Here is a 19,763-nt window from a genome sequence, read left to right on the forward strand (position 1 = left end):
CGTGGTATTTTTTTTGAAAACAATAGAACCCGTGGTGTTGGAAAAAGTCTAATTACCTTCTTCTTATTATTATTATCATTATTCTTATTTTAAATTTTCAAATGATTTCTGTATTTTTTTTTTGTTGGGTTGACGCAACGGGAAGAAAGCAGGGGAATGAATGGAGATGGATGGATGGAGGAGTACACCTACGCGAGCACTTCACGGTCCACTAGTTCTTTGCCACGTGGAAGTAGGTGATGTTACTACTTCTTAGGAAATTTGTCACCTCCACTCAACAGTTGCGTATTGAATTTTGGTAGACTTTTCTCTGTTGTCCCCGTCTCGGTTTTGGCCCTTATGTTTTGACTACCATGCACTTCATGTCACTTATTTTATTATTTTCTTTTTTGAGGGTGACTTGCGTGGCTACACTGCCTAGGTATTATCGTAACACCAAACTCGCCTCAAGGGGCAAATAGATAGAGCACTCACAAAGCGCTGATAGGCATGCTTGAACCCATGCAATGTGTATGGAAGCCTTTTACATTAGACCACCAACTATGTGAGTACTTGTTATTAGATATATTTTTACACAACACATGTTTTCTCGTCTCGTATTTATGATATATCTTATTAGTTATTTATGATGAATTTTAATAATTAAATTAATAATAAAGTTTATCATGACTTTGAAATCGTAAGAACCTAATCATTTTCTAATATTTGCATGGTATTTATCAAAAAATATATAATAAATCTTGGTAGTTTTTACAAAAAACTAAAATTTAAATTAAAAACAAAACTTATTTTGCTAAACTTTTTAAAAAGAAACTGAGACTAAAATTAAACTAAAATTAAACATATGTCATGACTTATGAGATCTATTATGATATTTTGTTGGTTTTAATTGATAATCTATGTATCTATCTCATATTGTGTAGCATCCTATATAAAGAAGATAAATGATAAATCTTTTTGACATAACAAGAGCTCATGGATTTCCTAAAGACCATGCCACTTTATTCTATTTTTTTCATTTATTATAGAGGTTTATATATGTTTTTTGTTTTTGATATGGTCATATGGAGGTTTATAAATGTTGGTTGCAAATTAAGTCTAAATACAATGATATCTACTGAGAAATTTGGTGTTATCTTGGATTAGATAAGGAAAAAGAAAAAAGAAAAGTAACACGTAAAGAAGAAAATTTCAATTTTGTTTTTTAGTTGGGTTGTTGTTGACAATGAATATCAGAGAAGATGAATTTGGTGTTGAAAATAATCTCAAAGTCTTATGCTCAATTATAAATGACACATACTCTTCAACGGTTCATATTTCAATTAAAATATTAAAAAAAAAACTAAATATCAAGATCCATTTTTGTTTTTGTTAAAGGGCAAATGAATAGAGCATCCACAAAGTGCTAACGGGCGTGCTCGAACCCATGCAATGTGCATGGAAGCCTGAGTCGTTTTACATTAGGCCACCAACTGTGTGAGTACTTATTATTAGATATACTTTTACATAACACATGTTTTCTCCTCTCGTATTTATGGTATATCTTATTAGTTATTTACGATGAATTTTATTAATTAAATTAATAATAGAGTTTATCATGAATTTGAAATCGTAAGAACCTAATCATTTTCTAATATTTGCATGGTATTTGTCAAAAAATATATAATAAATTTTGGTAATTTTTACAAAAAACTAAAATTTAAATTAAAAAAAAAAACTTATTTTGCTAAACTTTTGAAAAAGAAAATGAGACTAAAATTAAACTAAATGTTTTGTGTGAAACCCATTGAAATTCCCTTCTTTTGTGTGTGTGTGTGTAGAATCACGTTAATAAAATATATGTGAATTAAATCATTATAAAAATGTTAGAGAGGAAATTATTATTTTTCTCTCAAATTTATTTGAATAAAATTATATATATTTTTTATATGGTACCCCTAAAACAAGGTGTTATTTGTCACATTTGAGACGTTGATTACTAGTTTTTCAAGCTTTGTATGTAACATACAAAGTTTCAAGTATTTAGATCTCTTGCGATCGCACAGTGCAATCACATTGTAGTTGTGCGGTGTAAAAGTTTGGTAAAAGTTTTAAAAAAATGTAAAAAATTGAAAAGTTGATCGAAAGGCTTGGATTAAAATTGAACTTTTAATTTCAATCTCACCTATTGATTCACTATTGTTTGATAACTATTGTACCAAATCTGGACCCAAGTTTTAGAGGGTGCTCTACAGTTAACTCTAAAAAATTCGATAGCTCTTTTTTTTTTTTTTTTTTCAAAAAATAGGATAAGATTTGTTGAAAGTTGAAACATATTTCATGACTTATGAGATCTTTTATGAAATTTTGTTGGTTTTTTTTTTTGAGAAATTTCTTTTGTTGGTTTTAATTGATAATCAATTTATTTATTTCACCACCACATACCCTTGGTGCGATGGTCACTTCACAAGTATAAGTGCTTGTGGGGTGTAGAGGGCAAGGGTCAGGGTTCAAGTCTCCAGAAGGGAACTTCACATACATATACACTTAGATTAGGTTAGAGTAGAATTCTATCTTGTATATAAAAAAAAAAAGTATCTATCTCATGTCTCTCAAAAAAAAAAAAAAATATCTATCTCATATTGTGTAGCACCCTATATAAAGAAATAAGATAAATGATAAATCTTTTTAACATAACAAGAGCTCATGGATTTCCTAAAGACCATGTCACTTTATTCTATTTTTTTCATTATAGAGGTTTATATATGTTTTTTGTTTTTGATACAATGACATCTGCAGATAAATTTGGTGTTATCTTGGATTAGATAAGGAAAAAGAAAAAGAAGAAAGTAACACGTAAAGAAGAAAATTTCAATTTTGTTTTTTAGTTGGGTTATTGTTGACAATGAATATTAGAAAAGATGAATTTGGTGTGGAAAATAATAGCAAAGTCTTATATATGCTCAATTATAAATGACACATATTCTTCAACGGTTCATATTTCAAGTAAAAGATTAAAAAAAAAAAAATGAACAATATAAGTTTATATATTTAATATAAAAAAATTTGAATGACTTGAATGAAATTTGAAATAGTCTAAATTCATTATGATACTATACGATCTAGAAGGCGTTGACATTTTCTCTAGTGGTACATAACCTAACTGTGGGGTCTGATCTGGTAAGGTAAGGGGACAGACAACGTTTGTCATCTCATGCACGCACGTGATGAGGTCGCACCACTGTCTCACTCCCAGGTCCCATGCTGGTGGGAATGGGATCGATCGATCGATAATGCCATATTGCGATTCCCATATTTTAGTCCTTTCCATCCTACATTTTTTATATAAATAAAAAATGACCTAATCACTCACACGTCACCAAAAAGCAAATTAATATCTTTGCTTAATGATAAATAATAATTATCATAGAGTGGCAAAAGCGGCTCTAAATTTTTTTTTCCTGTACTTATTATGAAACTTAAATTATACAAAATATAATAAAAAAAGAATTCCATATATTTGACAAAAAAAAAAAAAAACACAAATGCATAAAATCTTACAATATTCTTCTACAATCTTATTTTAAAATTGTTTAACTACAAATTTAATTGTAAACTCTTACTAAAAGAACTAAAATGTTTATAAATTTTAAAATCTAATTTTGGAATTGCATGTTATTTCTGTTTTGAAAACATATGTCAAATGTTATGTCAATCGAATGTTATTTACTATTAGATCTATAAAATTATTTTTTATATATAATTTCAGACTACAATTAAAAAATCAAAATTTAAATATTTGATTGATGATATAAACTATTTTTTTTATCTTATTAAAATTTTGCAAGCATGGAAGATATAAAAAAAAATGCAATCCAATAATAGATTTATTAAAATTCATACCTAATAAAAAAAAAATATTAGGTGAAGTTGTAGCATTAGTTTACAACCAAGTTTGTTTTCAAACTTTATCTAAAGTTTAATTATGTTTGGTCTAAAAAAATTTAGGGTGGTCACAAATTTTTTATAAAGGTAAAAAAGTCATAAATTTCTAAAATTTATACATAATAAATATTTTTTAGGTTGGGTAGTACTGTGATCACCCTAGCTTCAATAATAAGGAGCCAACCTATGTAGAATGGATGCCAGCGACGGATCTATATATTGACAAGGGGGCAATGGCTCCCCCTAAATTTTGTTAAAAAAAATTAGTATATTGATAGTTATTAATTTTAGCAATTTTGTTTAATAAAATTACATTCTTCCCTCTTAACAATGCCATCAATTCTTTTAAGAGTAATGTTATAGTCACACATTTTTATACAACATTTTTACAAAGATTGAGGTAGCAGATTCTTATTGGTTTGCACACTTATATCACTTTTAACTTATCAATAATCACTTACTACATTAGTGATCTGTAAAAATTTTGTAGTTTTAAAATTCTCCACCTTTTAAAGGCCATAAAAATTAATAGATTAAATCTAAAACAAAATATACAAGTCCAAAAAAATTAGCCCAACAACAAAATTTACCAATAATAAAGCTAAAAAAAAAAAATTAAGTTCAATCAATCTATTTTACCAAAAACAAAAAACTTGGTCATTTAAAAAGTTTTAAATAAAAATCCTTAGTGATAAAGTAATAAAGTTAAAAGCCGGAGCTGCCACACACAGTTAGGCTTGGTTTGGATACAATTGAATGTGTCCAATGTTCAGCGTTTTCCAGCCCCTTTTTTTTTTTTTTTTCTTTCTTTTGCCGCGTTTCAGACAAAACGCACTGCGCGTATTATGCGCGTACTGTTTATGAACTTTTCAGCAATTTTTTATTAAAAATAGGTCCCGCAGTATTATTCACACATTTAAAAATTATTTTGTTACATTATTTTCAATTTTCAGTTTTTAGTTGTATCCAAATGGATCCTTAGTAGCAAAGCCGCTCTCCTAACTCTAAATCCTGGCTTTGTCCCTGATGGACGCCATATATTATTCTATCGCGTGTATCTATATAATATATATACACATACACATACACATACACACATAAGAGTTCTTCATTCATAAAAAAAAAAAAATACATATAAGAGTTCTAATTTACTTGCTTTTTATAGTTCCTTGTTACTGACATCTCTCCACTGCATTTCAAAGTCCTCTTAACCCAATACTAAATCATATATATTCACTTAAATACAAAGTTAAATAATCTGTTCAAGTTCATAATCAATCAAATCGAAACTTGACATAAGGCATCGATCTATTTGTAATTACATCGAATAAGTTAAAATTAAAATAATCTCAGACAATTGGATAACGTAAAATAATCTTGGTTCAACTCTCACACGTAAAAATCTTCCCCACCCACTTCTACTATAAAGACATTTGCTTACTTATATTGGCTCCAATGGAAACATTCATGCAATTCAACTTTAGGTCACACATTTAAATTTAGAACCGAGCTTTGTTCATGGATCTCCATCTAAATCCTTCAATAAAATCAGGTTTCTGTCAAAAGTCTATGGTCTGTTAAGCAAAACCTTTTCTTAATTAAGCTGGTTTTTGAACTTAAAAAGAAAGGGATTCTCTTGCCACCACACCTCCATATGCTCTTCAAGTCGGTCTTGAAAACTTCCTTGTTAAGTCTCTTAATTGTTAACAACATTTCCTCCAGGCATGTTTACACTCCACAATCCAAATCTCAAAATTCAAGTTATTGGAATATTATAAATTTTAATCATTTAACCACATACTTCTCATATTTCCTTTCAAAATCTCATTTGTTGGGTCTTACCTATTAAAATTTTAATAGGTAAGACTCGACACATGAGTTTTCAAATTAGAGGTCAAGTGGAGAAGACAACGAAGGAACTTAGGACATCTTGTTTTGATACTATGTTAAATTAGCGATTGTCCAAAAGTTTAAATTATTAATATATGGTAAATCTAATCCTTTAATTACATATTTCTAATAATATTGTATTGATTAAATGGTAAATAACATCTAATTAACATAAAATTTGACATACATGTTAAGAATTATGAAAATATGTAATTCAATATATATATATATATATATATATATATATATATATATATATATATATATATGTAAGCTACGTTATTACACCTTAAGCTATAAAAAAATGATTTGCAGTACATGGAAAATCCAAGCAATTCTATATAAAACCTGACAAGTTGAACTGGCTACAATAATATGTGGAGTTTCATCAGATTTGAAGGAGTTATATAAAAAATTTAATTAAATATCTAGATTGATACAAGAATTGGGTCCTTGGTTCAGCGGTCGAATTGGCCAATCAACCCGACTAATATAGGCTTATTACCATAATTATTGAATCTAAAGTTCAGTTTGTTTTGAATTCTTTTTTTCGAAAAAAGTTTTTTTCCATTTTCAGGTGTTTGTTTACAGATAAAATATAGTCAAACTTGTAAAATATTTCCGTTGACAATAAAATGCTTTATAAAAAAAAGTTGTAAAATGTTTTACCTTTGAAAATTTGGTAAAACATTTTCCAAAAACATACAATGACTTCTCCTCTCCCATCTAATCACAAGGTCACCAATCTAGTGGTTGAAGACACCGATGACTAGAACCTGCGGTCTAGTGGTTGGAAACTCTGCTCCAACGACTAGTGATGGCGGTCCAGTGTTCGGAGAGTTTGCTCCAACAACTAGTGTTGGCAGTCTGGTGGTCGGTTACTCCTCTCTGTCAATTGATGGTAGCAAGTAGCAACCTCGCTAGCTAGTGTTGGCGATCTGGTGGTCGGTTACTCCCCTCCGTCAATTGATGGTAGCAAGTAGAAACCTCACTAGCGATTGGTGCTAGTGGTTCGATGGTCGGAGACGCCACACTGGAAATTGGTGCTAATGGTTCAAGGTTGAAGATTGTATTAAGTATGTTATTATATGATTCTCAACAAAAGAGTATGTTATTATATTGTATTAGGTATGTTATTATTATATGTTGATATATTTTATGGTGAATATTGTGAGGATACTTCCCCAATTAATCGGAATTATCCGCTTTGGGGAGCCAGTCCCTCACGGTTTATTTCTCAAGCGACGTGGAAGCGTACGGATCTTCACCCTCTGGGGGCTTTACACCGCAGTCCCACATCGGCAAGAGTTCCCTCCCACTCATGGTTTATAAGCTTCTGGAGCGACCATGAGTGTACCACTACTACACATGTGTTGTAGTGGTACACTCATGGTCGCTCCAGAAGCTTATAAACCATGAGTGGGAGGGAACTCTTGCCGATGTGGGACTGCGGTGTAAAGCCCCCAGAGGGACTGGCTCCCCAAAGCGGATAATTCCGATTAATTGGGGAAGTATCCTCACAAATATGTTGCATAAAATTATTTTGTGTTTTTTTAAATTAATTTATCAAATTTCTACATGTTTTTAATATTTATTTAAATTTTAATTGACTATATGGTTCAACCAATGATTTTCTAGTTGAACCGGTAATATATATAATGACCAAACGTCTACATTAAATTAAACTCTCATCAGGATTTAATAACTATATTGTTTATTAGATTAACTCCTTTGAAGTTGTCACCTTTAATCTTTAATCTCAAACATTATTTTTGAATATAATTTGCTTAGATTAGTCACAACGGTATCACTCTTCAGTCTTCTAATAAAAAAAAATAAAAAAGAAAGACTACGGTATTACATCAATTGGTAATAAAGTAATAGTTGTAATCATCAAAATTACCCATGGAGACAAAATTTTAGCAACTAGAGGCCAAATTAGAAGCGAGATTTGACGAAAAAGTGAATAAACTAGAGGCTAGATTGAAGGAAAAAACCGAAGAACGAACTTGAACAAAAATTTCAACAACTCAAAGGTGTTTAGCATGGAGTAATGTTTTGTAATTTTCGAAAATTTTTTAGGATCCTTGTTGAAAGATTCCCTAACATTCTTATGTTTGGTTGCAAATCATACAAAAGAATTAGATACCTTTGAATATTTGGATTATCACTCAATAATCCTCTTTTTGTAAGAATGTGGATTTCTTTCAAAACAAATAGGTGTCTACATTCTTATGGCTAGAAAAAAAATTTATACATTTTTTTTAATAACCTGACAATTTTACCCATTCCTACTCACCTTTCACCAATAGAAATAAAACTTAAAAAATGATAATTATAAATTGACAATTTAAATAATTATTTTTGTATTAAACATTGCGAAAATGTTATACGATATTTGTATTGAATTTTCCATGATTTATACTAGTAGGTTATATTTTGTTTTTCATCATTTATTTTGAAGAAGATTAAAAAAATAAAATGATTCTATGTTTACAAACCAAAGGATACCTTGGGAAAAATAAAATTTTCTTATAAGATGGTGAGGAAAAAATCAAATATAAGCATCTCATATTCCCAAGAATTTTATTAGATTTTAATTGAATCAAACATAAGAATAGTTACATTCTTATGCATTGGCAAGCATCAAATTCTGAGAAATTTAGATGTCGGGAGTAATATAGATTTGCCAAGCAAAACGGCTTTTCAGTTTCTTAAGCATCTGTCTAATTTCCAAGGTGTTATACGTATACCAAAAAGGTTGTAGAGAAACAATGCATTTGAATCTGGCGTTGATCGAAAGGATCAAATGGAGTTGGAAATAATATTTTTGAATCATGATAAAACATTTACGAGAATAATACTCTATATGAATTTCTTTAATTCTAGTGGTCATTCACTATCACATATTATTTCTGGTGCTGAATAATATTATACTATATATCAATAATATGAGTTTATCTGTCTTTCTTCTTAGTGTTTTACAATGAGAGGGGGTTTTTTTTTTTTTTTTGGGATGATTTTTATTAAGACGAGACGAGAGGGACTTTAACACAAAGGGGACAAGTCCCTTAATGAAGCCGCCTCTAATGAAGTATGTGAAAAGTAAGAGATTTTCAACAAAAACCAAAAGTTGCACAAGCAATTGAAAAAAAAAAATCACAATCAAACGGACCCAAGAGAAAAAAAAGAAAAAGTTCTCACGTAATTCTAAAAGAAAAAAAAGAGTATGTCAGAGTCAAAATATGAGAGAAGGTCCATAATCTTATTGAAAGACAAGAACAAGGCCCATAATTTTTTTGAGTCTAAAAAATAATATCCCAAATATATATTATTGATTTTATTGGGATGGAAATCGTAGGTTTAATTTAATTTTAAATATTTTGAGTCTTTGTTAATTACATAATAATTTCATATATTTATCATTTCTCTCTCAAATATGTGGACCTTTCTTCTCAAAAATAAAGAAAGAAAGAGAAAAGGGTGTGGAGAGTGGACCTCATACTACTATATATTGTGAGAAAAATGATGTGAATATGCAGGTGGAAGAACATTACATGGAAAATTAAAAATGTTGAAGAATTTTTATGGTTGGTATGAAGAGTAGTTAGTTGAGAAAAGGGTATGATTAACATCACATGGTAGGGACTTTATGGTTTCTCATTGCCCAACCTTGTCCTTGATTAATTAGGTTGTTGGCATTATTAGATTAAATTAGATTAGATTAAGGTCGTCCAATGTTAAGAAACTTTACTTTATAACTGTAAGTGCACAAGTGCTCCTGGCCCCAAGAACAGTTATGGGCCCAGGCCCAATGAGCCTTAAACAATATGAATTTGTAGAGTGTGGGCTTGAAACCCAGGTTAGAAGTGTGTGGGGATTGAATGACAAACTAAAGATTGCAAGTGCTTGGAAACAACAAGGAATATTGTAAATCGGCCTCCTCGGATGTAAGCCGAGAGCTGTTCTTATATTATATTTTCTCTTTGTCTTTTTTCTTTTTAGGTTACAAAAAGTCCGTCCGTCTTTCTGTCCCAGGTTCCTCCTTAAATACTCCTCTTTTTTAATACTTTGTACACGTGTTGCCCCAACTCCTCCCTTAGCCTAGATATTTCTTTTCTTAGTGCCTTTGAACAGTAACCAGAAGTTTCCCTTCCACTGTTCAAGTGTCACTTCCCCATTAATGCGGCCAGGGTGGTAGGTGCAGGGTCTTTAATGTGGAGGTAGCAGCATTTATCTTTGACATTTTTCCAACATCGGTGCTTCTAGGACATTCAAGGGTTCACTCCCTCTAACCGTTGGTCTTGACCGTGTCATTCCCTAACCTTTACCATGAAGTCCCGGGTTCTCCGGTGTCAGTCCGAGGGAAAAAACATCCTCGACTGGATCCTCGGATCCTCGGCGTATGGACCGACCCGTAGTACTAACAAACCCTAAACCCAAGAGCATGTCGGCCCTCCTTAGCAAGACTCAACGGCCCATATTCCCATCAAAGTCTTTTTACTCCCCACAATAGCCCCTCAAAACTCTAATTTTCGACATCCGAGGAGAATAATAGGGTTTTGATCTGACGAGGATCCACTCCACACACTTTATAATTGATGGCACGTGTGAAAATCGTTTCGCGTCCCAGAAGATGCCACTTGGCAGTTTTATTTTCAAAAACGCGCGCATTTATTACTGTAAGTTACTCTTTGTCTCCCATGTTCAACGGTGAGATGGGCATCCAACGGTCCTCGTTACTCCACAAAATTTTAGGCGGGACAAACATAATTTCGAGGCCGCCTTTTCGCACGTCGTGACGCTTCGGGAACCTGCGCCTTCATTTAATTCATCAGGGATCAATCCCATCAAAACACCAACAATCATTCTTTACCAGCAGAAAACCGTGGAAACTTGAACCTTCAACTTTGTAAGTTCTTGCTCTTTCTATTCTTAACCTTTTCTGCTCGGATACAGTCCTCGGCTGTCTTCGTAAATATTCTCCCTTTTAGAGTTTAGCCTTTCGTTCTTTTTTAATGGGTAGGTTTAAGTGTCTAGTTGATACCGTCGCTGGGATGGAAGGCTTTAGGGCCAAGTACCGTATTCCCAGCGACGTAGGGCTAAAATATTGCCCGGCAGAAGCCGTGGCCGGTTCTAGGAAAGGGGGAGAGGTTATCATCCCAATGATAGCCTTTATAGAGGGTGGGATGACCCTCCCAATGAGACCTGTAACTAGGGAGTACCTTCGCAACCACCGGTTGTGTCCCGATCAGTGCCTCCCAAACGTTTTTAGAGTTTTGGGTAGTGTAGATGCTCTAAATGAGCAAATGGGTTTAAACCTCACATGGCACGATGTCGTGTTCCTATATGAGTCCCATAAACTTTCTAAGGTAGGTTATTATATTAAGTCTCGGTCCAGCACCGTTAGGCTAATCTCCTGTCTGCCCAAATCCAACAAAGGCATGAAGGACGACTACTTGATCGTGTCTGGGAACTGGCACGACGGCCTCCACTGCCCAGTTGAGTGGGGGGATCCAGGTGCGATGCCGTAGGATTAATCTCCCCACAACACAACTTTTTCTAACACACACAGATTTGCGTATTCGTACTTACTTAAACTTGTTAAATATCTGTGTGAATCTGACCAGGTTTGTTTGTTTTGATGTCTTTTTTGCAGATAAGCAACACGTGCGTCCTTGTCTGAGTCATTGTAACGTCGCGGATCTAAACCGAGTACTTCGCTCCGAGGTGTTCGTCAGCGAGGACCTACAACTTAGAGCCGCCCATCTGATTTTAGGATACGATCCCATCTCCTCAGACTTCCAAGAAATAGAAAACGCCATAATCGCGGGTGACCGGAGACGAAGAAAAATAAACGTAGCCCGGCCCAACTTTTTAGACGACCGCGACCTCCCGGACGCTCCTAACACCGTTTTGTACAACCAGCCTATAGCAGCAATTCCCCTTGCTGTGCACTCACATGCAACTGTCGTTCCAGAAGAGCAGGTGTCTTCTTCGCACACACTTGACGACGAGATAGATCAATTCCATCTCGAAGACACCGAGAGACCTTGCGGGAACCAGTTTGTGGTACTTTCCGACGAGGAGGAAGAAGCCACCGAGGCCTCTTGAATTGCAGGGTTTGTGGTTGCCCTACCCGAGGACGAATCCGAAGAAGATATGGGAAGAATGCAGGGTCTCCTCACTAATAGAGCCGCTAAGGTTGTAGAGAAAAAGACGGGGGACGTCGAGTTCCCCGTCTTTACCACCTCCCCTCCTCCGTTGAGCCAAAACTTCCAGCCGAGGATCCCAAGAAGAAGAGAAAAGGGGATAACGAGGGGACGATTAATAAGGACCCCAAGAAACCACGACAACAACTCCCGCGGCCCGACGAAAGTAGGACAAAAGCAAGGGTAGGGCCCGCTCGGTTGAAATCGGGGAATTCGGGGACGAGGCCGAAGTGCGCCGAGCACCGACCACCCGGTCCCCCGATCTGAGGCGGACGGCGCACCCATCTCCGCCGGTCCGATAAGGGCGTGCTCAACAAGGCCATGCCCACCACCTGGCCGAGGTTTTGGAACGCCCTCTCCTGTTGCCCAAGGACATGGAGACCTTGAAAAAAATGGGCCAGCCACAACTATTCCTCTCACTAAAAAGAGACTTAGCGCTGGTAAGTTTTTCCCATTTTTTAGGAAGATTCCACTTTTAACAATATTTATAAGTAAGTTTGTTTTTTACTATTCCTAACTCCATCATCCTTTGTTACAGGCTATCCAGGAGATCTTTGTAGCCGAGAAGTTTATAGAAGACACTCGGAAGGTAGCCGGGCCGAGCTCGAAATCGAGCCGGAACCGAAGTCCTCGGGCACAGCCCTTGCTGAGAATGAGAAGTTGACCTCAGAGGTGGCTAATCTGAGGAGAGAGAAAAATGGGGTCGAGTCAAACTTGAAGACCATGAAGACCCAGATAGAAGGACAGCGTAAGCTCCTTCGCGAAAGAGATGAAGAGCTCTCCCAAGCTCAAAGGGAGTGCTCGGATCTGAAGAAGGAACTGGTGTTGATGAAGAAAGAAGCCAGCTCCTTCCAACTCTCTCTTGAGCCGCGGGCGAGTTTCGAAGAAGGGGTAGCAACCACGAGAGGAGCGGTGACAGGAGTTCGCGGCTTTATGCCGCGAATGCGTCAAAAAGTATGGGGGAAGCATTAAACGTAGCGGTAGAGTTCCCTCTATCTTCGGATCCGAGGAAGTCCGAGAACGTTTGGCTTCCCCGGAAATACAGGAGATTGAAGAGGCTCCTCGCCACTCCTACCCCACGAGACAACTCTTCTGCTCTACCTCCGTGGTCCCACAAAGAAATTTCGATCCTACGAACCTTCGGTTCCAACAAAGAGAAGGAAGGAGGAGGGATGCGAGAGAAGGACACGAACCGGACGGTGGAACCCAACGTCCTTTCAACGAAGACGGCAGATAAGGGAAAGCAAGTTTTGACCCCTTTTAGTTGGAGTTGAGGGAGACCGAGGGCACTAGTACCTCTCAGCAAGACCCCCCTACAAAAGCTTAGGACCTATCTTTAGGACTTCTCTTTTTCCATGTTTGAATTATATATATGTAATGTATATTTGACTAATTAATGAAGAACAATTTCATTTTGCTTTTCACTTGGGTTGTATCTGTTTTACTTTACTTTTTTTTTTTGTATTTGTTATAAAGATTGCCATTAGCACATAACAAAAATTTCTCAGAGTAAACAAATCTAACTCCAAGGATTACACAATCATAACTTCCACATAATCATAAGCGCATTATTAAAGGTTTAACAAAAGGTGGTATGGTTGAGATATTTAAACAGTGCCTTTGATTAAAAAAGGAGAGAAGATCCTGTATAACGATTAAACCCTTGTAATGTACAGCATTCTTTCCAGTAGGATGTAAGGTCCGAGGGCCGTTCCTTACACAAATTTGCTTGACATTTAAGGATATAAGACTTAAGATCCAATTTAATAAACAACAACGCATTAACACCCAGGCATAATCAGAAGTTAACTTTAATCAAAGTCGTGGTCCGAAGATAAGTCTTAACCAATCTTTCGTTTAATTCTTAAAAATTGTAACTTCAAATGTTAATTTCCCCAAAGTAGGAGGTCCGAAGACTCGGCATAACTAAGGTTCTGTTTAACAAGTGACAAGACATCAATTTCCACAAGGTTTGTGATCCGAGGACGACACTTAACCAAGTTTCTGTTTGATTCTTAAAAATTGTAACTTCAAATGTTAATTTTCCCAAAGTAGGAGGTCCGAAGACCCGGCATAACTAAGGTTCTGTTTAACAAATGACAAGACATCAATTTCCACAAGGTTTGTGGTCGAGGACGACACTTAACCAAGTTTTGTTTGATTCTTAAAAATTGTAACTTCAAATGTTAATTTTCCCAAAGTAGGAGGTCCGAAGACCCGGCATAACTAAGGTTCTGTTTAACAAATGACAAGACATCAATTTCCACAAGGTTTGTGGTCCGAGGACGACACTTAACCAAGTTTCTGTTTGATTCTTAAAAATTGTAACTTCAAATGTTAATTTTCCCAAAGTAGGAGGTCCGAAGACCCGGCATAACTAAGGTTCTGTTTAACAAATGACAAGACATCAATTTCCACAAGGTTTGTGGTCCGAGGACGACACTTAACCAAGTTTCTGTTTGATTCTTAAAAATAATAGCGAAAGCATCGTAGCCGCCCATAAATTTGAAATATTAATTGACATAAGCTCATTTCATTAATAATAATACCTTCTAAGATTATTTACATTCCATGGACGTGGTACAATTCGTTCGTCTAGGTCATTTAGCCTATACGACCACATGCACGCTATTGAAACAATGCGATAGGGGCCTTCCCAGCTTAGGTCCCAGCTTACCCCAAGCCGGGGTTCTTAGAAGTGCCTACAACTTTCCTTAATACAAGATCACCAAGCGCAAGTGGCCTTAGCTTCACGTGGGCGTCATATCCTCGTTTTAGCTTCGTCGATAATAAGCCATTTGGACCATAGCTGCCTCACGCCGTTCCTCAAGTAAATCAAGATCTTTCTCTAGAAGTCCCTTGTTATTCTCTGGACTAAAAGAACTTGTCTTTAGAGTAGGAAAACCAGATTCCAAAGGTATCACCGCCTCGGCTCCATAAGTTATAGAGAATGGCGTTTCTCCAGTGGACCTGCGCGGAGTGGTCCGATACGTCCACAGGACATGAGGGAGCTTTTCTACCCATTTGCCTTTCGCATCATCCAACCTCTTCTTGAGCCCGTTGACTATGACCTTGTTAACGGCCTCGGCATGCCCATTTCCTCGAGGATAAGCTGGGGTAGAATATCTATTTGTGATACCTATGTCACCACAATATTGCCTAAAGGCGTTGCTGTCAAATTGAATGCCATTGTCTGAGATAAGTGTATGCGGTATACCAAATCTAGTAACAATATTCTTCCATATAAATTTCTTGGAATCAACATCTCGGATATTGGCTAAGGGCTCAGCTTCAACCCATTTAGTGAAGTAGTCTGTTCCATGACGGCCATCTTTTGTTGCCGGCAGAAATTTCCTCGGAAATGGCCCTACAATGTCCAAGCCCCATTGTGCGAAAGGCCAAGGGCTGGAGAGGGTTAAGAACCCCTCGAGGTTGGTGGATATTAGGGGCGAACCTCGACATTGATCACATTTTCTGGCATAATCACGAGCCTCCTTCGCATATTAGGCCACTCGGTAACCCCGAGTCGGGGCTGCTATGGGCTAAGGATCTTCCCCCGGTGTGGCTCCCACAAATTCCCTCATGCGGTTCCTCCAATAATGTTTCGTTGATTCGGGGTGCACACACGACAAATACGGTCCCGAAAAGGATCGTTTGTACGGCTTTCTGGTCCTCGGACAACCGAAACGAGGCGCCTTTCGACGTACCTTTTCCGCTTCGACCTGTCTTCGGGAAGAATGTCGTTTTTAAGAAAAGATATGATCGAATCCATCCGGCTAGGACCGGACCTTATTAGATGGATGCGAGGCGCGTTGGTTACAAGAGAAGGTTCTACCAAATCCCGAACGAGGATAACCCTTGGTAAACCTTGAGCGAGGATGTTGCCAACGTAGCCAAGGAATGCATGAGTGTTTCCACTCCTAGAAATGTGAGCTAAGGCAAAGGAGTCGAATTCCCGCCCGCCGGCGTTTGACCCGGGCCAAATATTCCCGCATTCTGTGGTCTCTAGCCTCCATGGTCCCCGTGACACGGCCGACCACTGGCGAGAGTCCGAGAACACATGGATTTCCTTGCCACCCATCTTATGTACCATGCATGCCTACTAAGACGCTTCATGCTCGGCCTCATTGTTAGTAGCCGAGAAGGCCAATCTCAAAGATTTTTGAAGACAATTCCTTCGGGGACATTAGAACAAGTCCAACACCGGACCCTTTTTGATTAGCGGCCCATCCACATAAACTCTCCAAGCCGAGGGCGATACGGGTGATCACACCAACTTGATTTTTCACCCATGTGTGCTTCTTTTGAAGTTTCTTCTAACAATGGTTCGTAAACTGCCACCAAATCCGAGGACTGTCCGCACTTTACCGAAGTGCGAGGCTTGTATTTAACATCAAAGGCTCCCAAAATGGTTCCCCATTTTGCCACCCTGCCAGAATAATCAGCACTACGCAATACAGCCTTGAGAGGCAACTGGGTCAAAACAACCACAGTATGAGATTGAAAATAATGAGGAAGTTTACGCGTGGCGTGGACTACAGCCAGAAACGCTTTTTCCAAGAGGCGGATAGCGCACCTCGGCCTCATTCAGAGGACTTACTAACGTAGTAGATCGGTCTCGCACTCCGTTTTCATTCCTTATAAGGACTAAGCTCACCGCGTGAATAGCCACGGCCGGATAAGCGAATAAAACCTCGTCCACCTCGGGCGAGATAAAATGGGTGGCCGAGAAAAGATATTGCTTAAGTTTGTTGGAAAGCTAATTCGCGATCCTCGGTCCATTGAAACCCTTTCCACTTGTTCAACAACCGAAAGAAAGGACGGCACCGGCCGACTCGGCCGAGAAATAAATCTATTCAACGCAGCAATCATTCCAATCAATTTCGAAGATCTCTTTTGGGTTCCTAGGCGGCCGCAAATTCGAATAGCCTTAACACCTTTGGGTTTACCTCTATGCCCCTATGAGTAATCATATATCCCAAGAACTTTCCAGATCCCACGCCAAAAGAACACTTGGAGGCGTTAAGGCGCAACTTATACTTCCTTAGCATCTGGAAGGTGTCGGCCAAATCTGTCATGTGTGAAGGTACTGTCTTACTCTTCACCACCATATCATCCACATATACTTCTATGGTTTTCCCCAGTTGCTGTTCAAACATTCGGGTCATCATTCTTTGGTAAGTAGCCCTAGCATTTTTTAACCCAAATGGCATGACCTTATAATGATAGTTCCCGGTTGGAGTAATGAAAGCAGTCTTCTCTTGATCCTCTAACGCCAAGGGGATTTGGTGGTAACCCTGGAAGGCGTCCAAGAAACTCATCCGAGGATGTCCGACAGTAGCATCTACCAGTTGATCAATCCGTGGCATTGGGAATGAATCTTTAGGACAGGCCTTGTTCAGATCAGTAAAGTCCACACATACTCTCCACTTTGGATTCTTCTTTTTAACAACAACAGTATGAGCCAACCATTCGGGGTAGAAAACTTCTTTGATAGCCCCCGCCACTTGAGTTTAAGAACCTCTTCCTTCACAGCCTCAGAATGTTCTCGAGAAGATCGCCGAGGTGGCTGCCTCCTCGGAACAATGGCAGGATTGACGTTTAAACGATGACAAATGAAGTTCGGATCTACACCTGGAGCTTCATAGGGGTCCCACGCAAAAACATCTAAATTATCCTTCAGAAATTTCAACAACTCCATCTTCTCTTGGTGTGGCAAACGTATGCCAACCTGGAAGAACCTCTCTGGATCATCTGTTATTACAAACTTCTCTAACTCCTCACAAACAGCCTTTCATCTCACGTCATCGCTCAGTGCCTCCGGAGCTGTTAATTGCTATGACTCCTGGATGGGCAAAGTTGATGACTCAATTTCTGACTAACGAAGCACCGCAGCCGATATGCATTGCCTAGCCACTACCTGGCTGCCGAGGATTTCCTCAACATGTTCCCCCGAGGGGAATTTCACCTTAACATGTAAGGTAGAGGAGACGGCTCCCAGAGCGTGCAGCCATGGCCTAGCGAGGATGGCTGTATATGGAGAGTACGCGTCAACCACAATGAAATCCACCTCAACCGTTTCGGTGCCGGATTGAACGGGTAAACGGATCTGTCCCTTCGGCACAACGGCTCTCCCTTCAAAGCTTATAAGTGGGGAGTCGTAAGGAGTTAGATCTTCCAACCCCAACCTTAGCCCTTTAAATAGATCAGGGTACATGATATCTGCACCGCTGCCCTGATCTATCATCACCCTTCTCACATCATAATTCCCTATCCTGAGGGTAACCACAAGAGCATCATCATGGGGATGGATAGTCCCTACTTTATCCTCCTCGGAGAAACCCAAGACGGGTAAAATGCCCTTTAATCTCTTCGGCCTGCTACCCACATCCTCGGCCTGAGGATGGGAAACCGCCATCACCCTTGTGGGACCTGAGCCGGTCCTACCGCAGTGTGCAAAATAAGATAACATTAATTGTTCCCGATGGCTGGCGGGATGAATTGTTCCTCCGGTTGTTTGAACCAACTTGACTAATGCCCAGCTGGCCGACACAAGTGCTTTTAACTTTCCCTCACCGACGAGTCGCTCTAGATGGTTCCACAGTGGTCCGACAGCTTCTCGGTAGTGTGGCCCACATCTTGATGGTACGACAAAAGAGGTTTTGATTTCTTCTCAGGTCCCACCGCCATCTTTCCGGGCCATCGAAGAAGGGCTCTTACGAACTTTTTCTAATAACCGATGCACTGGTTCTCGGAACACGACTCACAGCTGAGGTGCTTGTCGAGCCGGATGTCCGAAGTAATCCCTCCTCGGCTTGTTGTTGTGATATCTGTCCGACCGAAATCCGCTTCTCTCCTGGCGGATAACCTTCTCCTTTCCTTTCCTGCTCGCCGGTCTTCCTTTACCCTTTTGTATTCATCAATACGATCCATAAGACGGCGTACGCCGCGGACGGCTTTTCGTCAAAGACTTTCTTAGGTCGTGATCGGTAGGGGAGACCCACCTTAAAGGTATTAAGCGCCACCTCATCAAAGTCGCCGTCTATTTCATTAAACATCTCCCCAAGTATCGGTCGGAGTATGCTTTCGGTGTCTCCCCCTTCCTTCATGGCCATGGATAGCAACGAGTCCAATGGCCGAGGGACTCGCTACACGTAATGAACCGCGAAGCAAATGCCACAGTTAGCTCCCCAATGAGCCTACAGGATCCCGATTTGAGACCGTTAAACCATCTCATAGCCACAGTCCCAAGGCGGGAGGGAAAGACTTTACACATCGAGTCTCGTTGTGAGAGTGCACGCCATCCTTTGGTTGAAGTGACTCACGTGCTCCACCGGATCGGTCAGAGCCATTATAGATGGTAAAGGTGGGCTGGGTGAACCTCCCGGGAAGCCTCCTCTCAATCCTCCGTGAAAACGGAGATTTAGAGAGTTGGTGCAACGCCACTACTCATGGTATCGTTGCCTAAGCCCTAGAACGAAGCTTCTTGCGTGCAGGGTTGGTCGGTCGTCCTCCTTACCGGAGGATGTTGCGGCCGCGGGGAACATGACCTTGAGCTGTAGCCAACTCCCATATCATTCTCTGCGAGGAAGAACTAGACGAGGACGCGGGGAAACCTTACGTTTAGCACGGCGTAACTTCTCTTCAAACGATTGATTTCCTTTCCGCATGGATTTAGAACCCTCATCGTGGGTAGTGCTACCCCCTACGAGTATGGCTAGCCCACAGGGTATTCTA

Source organism: Castanea sativa, chromosome 12 (genome assembly GCF_040712315.1).
Source record: "Castanea sativa cultivar Marrone di Chiusa Pesio chromosome 12, ASM4071231v1".
Classification (NCBI taxonomy): domain Eukaryota; kingdom Viridiplantae; phylum Streptophyta; class Magnoliopsida; order Fagales; family Fagaceae; genus Castanea; species Castanea sativa.